This window comes from Peromyscus maniculatus, chromosome 8 (genome assembly GCF_049852395.1).
Source record: "Peromyscus maniculatus bairdii isolate BWxNUB_F1_BW_parent chromosome 8, HU_Pman_BW_mat_3.1, whole genome shotgun sequence".
Lineage (NCBI taxonomy): Eukaryota > Metazoa > Chordata > Mammalia > Rodentia > Cricetidae > Peromyscus > Peromyscus maniculatus.
In genome coordinates, this window is record NC_134859.1 from 87,858,852 (window position 1) to 87,864,801 (window position 5,950).

General features: G+C 52.9%; 1 long non-coding RNA gene across 1 annotated transcript; it reads left to right on the forward strand.

Annotated features, from left to right (window-relative positions):
* Window positions 1-5,800, forward strand: LOC143267015 (uncharacterized). The gene is made up of 3 exons (XR_013041907.1): window positions 1-62; window positions 657-720; window positions 5,668-5,800. It is a non-coding gene; the product is annotated as an uncharacterized LOC143267015 (long non-coding RNA).
* The last annotated feature ends 150 nt before the right edge of the window (window positions 5,801-5,950 follow it).

Genomic DNA, 5,950 nt, shown 5'->3' on the forward strand with positions numbered 1-5,950 from the left:
AGCTGTTGTAGCTGCTGCTGCTGCTGCTGCTGCTGCTGCTGCTGCCATGGGCTGGAAAGCAGGTCAGTGAGATGTGAGCAGGCATAGGCCAGGACTGTGAAAGGCAGAGCCCTTGGGGGACCTCTAGGATGGAGAGAGTGATCTGGGAAATGCCCTGAACTTGGAGCTTCAGGAAGCCCTGAGCTGTTTTAGGAGCCTTCTTATCCAGTAAATATGTATAAAGCCCCTGTTATGAATAAGTAGTAGGACACAATCCTCAAAAAAAAAAAAACAAAACTGATTAGGGATTAGGACTGGAAGAAGGAGCACACAACACACACAATAGCACACAACACACACAATAGCACACAACACATATAGTACCAGGCACTACGACTGAATGTCGACCGGCTGGTTTGCTGGTTTGCTGAGACAGGGTCAGCCCAGGTGGTCCTTGAATTCACTATGTAGCCCAAGCACTTCTGTCTCAGTCTCCCTGATGCTACCAGTCCTGGCCTTGTGGCTGAGTCTTAACAGAATTCCTGACAGATGGGTCTTGCTGTCCTCCGTTTTCAGAAGAGGGTGCTCAGCTCCGAGAGGTAGACACAGTTGCACAAGATCACGTGGCAGAGCCAAGGATTGTATTAGGATTCTAAAGACTTTGTATTTTCTTCTAGATGATGAAGACTCTGTGAACCAATAGGGTTTCAGCAAGGGACCAAAGGAACCCTGGTGTTCCAGGTGGGTGGATGGGGGGAGTAAAGGCTTAGGGTTGAAAAGGGGTACCAGGAGCTAGGGTGGCTAAAGCCAAGGGTGAAGGGAAGAGCCATGCTCGGGGCTGAGCTCAGCAGTACGCGGAGGCCAGGCCCAAAGCCAAAGCAGAGGGCTGGGGCATGGGCTCAGCCCTCTTTTCATGTCGTGGTCTCCATTTGCTCCCGGGACAGTGGAGCCCTAGTTTGAAGCTTGGAGTGCAGGGAGCAGGCAAGGACGATGTGGGTGGGATGGAGATTTAAGACACCAGGGACAATGAGAAACAGACAGTAAGGAAGAAACCCCCTTGGAGTTGTAACAAAGGAAAGTGGCAGAACCCTGGGGGGTGGCAGGTCCCACATACCCCCAGAAGACTTGAGGTTGGGTGCAGGCTGGTCAAGGCACAAAAGAGTTCTTGTTGGGCTGGAAGGAGGGTAAAACTAGCTCAGCGGGAAGAGGGAAGATAGTCATCAGGCTGAGGACACAAAGCCAGGCCGGCCTGGGCTGCTCAGAACCTTGGCCAAGCCCACTCCTGCCCATTCCTCTCTCTCCCGCCATGTTTCTGGCCTATGCCTACTGTGAGCAGGGTATGCAAAGCGCAAGCTTCTTCCTGCCCACATGGCCAGAGAGGAGATGGGCGCCCAGTATAGTATCTGCACCCTCTTCTCTGTGTCCAGAGTACCCGACCTGTCACCCTCTCCTCTGGGTAGGTGGGCATGGCAGCTGGGCAAAGCAAGCAAGATTCCCACCCTCCACCGCACCCCTGGGGCTAGTCCCACACTCTCCCTCCCTTCCCTCTATTCCCAGAAACAAAGGACAGTCACTGTGCCTCAGGCAGGGCAGCCTTGTGTTCTTTTGGTGAGTTCTCTGTAAATTGACTTCTCTGAAGACTGTTAGAGACCAGGGGACAGAGGTAGAAAGGGGCTTCACCCCAATCCTGAGGCCCCTTCCCTTCTCAGCCTTCACAGAGAAAACACACACACACACACACACACACACACACACACACACACACACACACACAGACTCCCCAACTCCTGCTCTGGCTTCATGGCCATTAACAGAACAGCATTTTTACTGAGATGAGGGGGGGGTGCTGAGCGCTGGTCTGTGGCCAAGGCTGGGAGCTGAAACGGTTGTAGACGGTCCACGCAGAACTCAGATGGCGTGAAGGAGGATGTTTAAGAGCCTCAGGGGTGTCTGGTCACCCCTTCCAGCTACAGGACACAAACACTTCCTGGGACACCCTAATTTTCTTGGGAACACCCCTCTGGCTCCCAAGCAACAGAAACACTCCTTGAAGAGGAGACCGAGCAGAAAAAACAGTGGTGATTCTGTTCCACCTGCTTACCCCAGGCACAGTGAGGCCAAGGGAGACCTCTTCCTCTGTCTAGTCTCCCTAACAGGCACTTTGCAGGCCTTTCAGACTACCCTGGGCTCTGAGGGCAAGGCAAAATGGTCACTTAGCGTTATGTTTCCCTTCTCAGTAAAGTCAAAGCCACCTTCATACAGCACATGGTCACACGGGCTCGTTCTGTACAACAGGGCCCTGCTCAGAGCTGTGCAAGAGCCACAGTTAATACATAGAACCATCAGGGCTAGGACAGCCAAAGGAGACCTCTTCACTCTACAAGTGTGGCCCAGGATTGGAGGTGGCACACCTAGGGATGGTCACTGAGACTCTGTTGGTGGTGGCGACTACACGCAATACCAGACCTATAGCTTCAGATAGCTATCCTTTTCTGGATGAATCACTGGACTGATTCCAGTCCTGCCTTCCTTCCAAGGTTGTTGGCAGGATTAGTTGAGCTACCTAACATGTTAGCACAAATGTGACATGATTCAGGTCAAGATGGAGTGGAGGGGGATTTGTTTCTGTGTGATTTGGGTGTGTGTGTACATGTGTATGGTTACATATGCGTGTATGGGTGCCCATGTGTGTATGGGCACACGTGTGCGTACACACATGTGGAGGCCAGAGGTCAGCCTCAGGTGTTATCCTTAGGAGCTGTCCACCTTGTTTGTTGAGACGGGATCTCTCACTGAGACTTGGAATAGTTGACAATGTTAGGATGGCTAGAATTCCTCTGTCTCCTCATCCCTCATGGTGGGATTACAAGTACACACCACCATCATATCAAGCTTTCATGTGTGTGTGTGTGTGTGTGTGTGTGTGTGTGTGTGTGTGTGTGTGTGAGAGAGAGAGAGAGAGAGAGAGAGAGAGAGAGAGAGAGAGAGAGAGAATTTGTTAATCCCTCCTTACTCCATCTACTACTGCAAGCCAGAATTGGGGAGGAAGCACCATCAGAGGCAAGAGACCAGCCAGCCTTTACTTCTGGTTCCATCCAGATCCCAGGCAGTTTCTGATCTTCCAAACCCCTTTCCCCCAGACCTCAGTTTTCTTCCTTAGAGCTTGGTCCCCTAAAACCTCCAGGGTGCTTTGTGGTGGGAAATAGCAGAGACCAAACCAAGGGACTGAAAGCAAAAACAAACAAAACAAAACAAAAACAAACAAAAAAACCCAAAATTGACACTTGAGGTTGTGTTATCTGGAGTCATAACCACAGTCACCTCTGCCCCCAACCCAGTTCAACACTCTTCCCTCCTTGGCTCCCATCTTGGGAAAGTTGTAGAGTCGCCCCGCATCCCACTGCCCACTGTGTCTCACTGACATAACAATGCATAGAAAAAAGCAGAATTAAGCAGTAAAAGGCACAAGCTGAACTGGCAAAATGTCTCACTGGGTAAAATCTCCTGCTAAGCAAGCTTGGCAACCCACAGAAGGCTGACAGAGAGGCATTATTCCATGATTGTTGTCCCCTGTCCTCTATGCAAGTGCCACAGCATGTGCACACATAATAACAATAAAAAAGAAGAAAAGAGCTGGGCAGTGCTGGCGCTCGCCTTTAGTCCCAGCACTCAGGAGGCAGAGACAGGTAGACCTCTGTGAGTTTGAGGCCAGCCTGGTCTACAGAGTGAGTTCCAGGACAGCCAGAGCTACACAGAGAAACCCTGTCTCGAAAAGCCAAGAAGAAGAAGGAGAAGGAGGAGGAAGAGGAGGAGAAGGAGGAGGGGGAAGAAGAAAGGAGAGAGAGAGAGAGAGAGAGAGAGAGAGAGAGAGAGAGAGAGAGAGGAAGAGAGAGAGAAGAAAAGAAAGAATTAAGAGGCTCAGAATGATCCAATGAGGAGATGGGCAGAGGCCAACCAGGGGGTGACCTGTGGGCCCTGGTGGGGTCTGGAGACGTGAGTGAGTGGTTCTGACGACACTTCCACTCCCTTCCAGTTCTGCTCATGGGCACCCCATCCTGGCTTTTTAAGACACAGGCCTAGTCACCTTCCCAGCAAGCCAAGCCCAACCCAGCCAGGTGTTTGGTGGGAGCAGCAGATTTCTGTGGGTCCTGGGGAGAGGGATCTGGAGAAGCCTGGAAGTGGGTGGACAGCTCCGTACTACTGGCTCCCAGGTGTCCAGATGGAGGGCATGACCAGCGGGGTTCTCTGCCTATAGAGTTAGCTCAGAGAACTTGGGAAACCTAATGAGTCTGAAGGATCTGCTGTCACCTACTTCCACACTCGCCTGCAGTGGAAGACTGGTGGGCACAGGTGCCAAGTGGGGTCCATCTACCATGGGGCAGTGGGCTTGGATCTGCCCCTGACAGGCTTCAGGACTCTGGTCAAGTCACTCCCCCTATCTGGCCTTTTATTCCCATGGGTCGCATCACCTTCATGGGCACCGCCAGCATTTACTCCTTCATGTTCATCGGGAGCTGCGGGTCTGACTGCCTCCTATCCAACCCATTGTACAGAGGACAGGAGGAAGGATTATGTTTCCTCCTCCAGAGCCCCTTGCCCTATCTGGTCCCTGAAGAGCATCTGAAAAGCAAGGTCCCCCCCCCATTCTCCTCAAACCCCCCCCCAGGTTTTCAATTCCTTTCCTCGTGATCCTGCCAAGTAAAGTCACTGTGACCACACACAGAGGGCGGGGAGAACCCAGACATTTCAACTTCTGCAGAAAAACTTCAGGTTTTTCCCCCTCTGAAGTAAAAAGAATAAAACTGGGGAGGTCTCAAGGGCCAGAAAGAGGGATCAGGAACTAGGAACAGAGAGAAAAGATACAAGAAGGAATTAGTGAGAAAAGAAGCCAATGAGAAAGATCCCCCAGGCGACTGGGTCTTGGCCCAGATGGGCTGTGAGTAGGCAGCCAGGCTGGCCCCTCCTTTGGCATTGCCCATGCCAGCTGCCAGGCAGAGAGGAGGCCCAGAGGAGAGGGAAGCTGGGCAAAGGGGATGGCAGATTTCCAGCCTGGCCTTGTCCAACCCTTGGGCCTTGAGGGGGAACTCTTAGGGATGGGACTCTGATCCAGGCAAAGCTCCAGGGAGCAGGTCTGCTGCCAAGGCAGATGTGAAGCTGAAAAACGCAAAAATCCCTCATCCCGGGCCTTTTGTGAAGGTAGAATCAGCCTCAGATGAGCGCCTTCTAGGTGAACAGATGGAATGGAGAGTTTGTGGGTCACAGTCTGCTGATGAGGCCATGATGTGACCACAGTCCTGGGCAGGCCCCTTCTCTTCTCTGGATTGACATTTCTTACCTGCAAAGGTCGGGAAGGGGGTGGAAGGTTGAAGCATATGGTTGCCAAGGTCTTTCTTGGTCCTCCTTTAAGGGGGAGGGTCACATGGTGGGTATCATGCAAGGAGAGAGGTGGGGAGCCCTTAGTGGTGGGCTTGGCTTCTCTGGAATCCCCAATCTTTCTAAAGTTTTGACTCTGCAGGGTCATAGAAGCCACACACACACACACTCCCCACCTGCGCGCGCGCGCGCACGCACACACACACACACACACACACACACACACACCATACTTTGTAAATCTACAGACAGAGAGGGTGATGACAGAGGTAGGTGGCATCCACAGGTAACCTTTTTCCTTTTTTTTTTTTTTAGTTAACAGATGAGAAAACTGAGGTTCTAGTTTGGGATTTCCAGAGTTCGGGACTTCCCGGCACCCTCGGCTGCTCCAGCTCAGCTGTCCCAGGACGCTCCCCTCCTCACCCCCACCCTCGGAGTCGCAGGGGAGCACAGGCCGGGACTCCCAGGGGACCTCCGCTGTCGGGGCGGTCCCTCTGCACGGCGCCGCCCAGCCGGGTGGTCCGTCAGGTCCCCCGGTAGCTGCAGCGCACTCTCCGGGGAGCCGGCGATCGAGGGCGGAGGCAAGGAGGGAGCGACC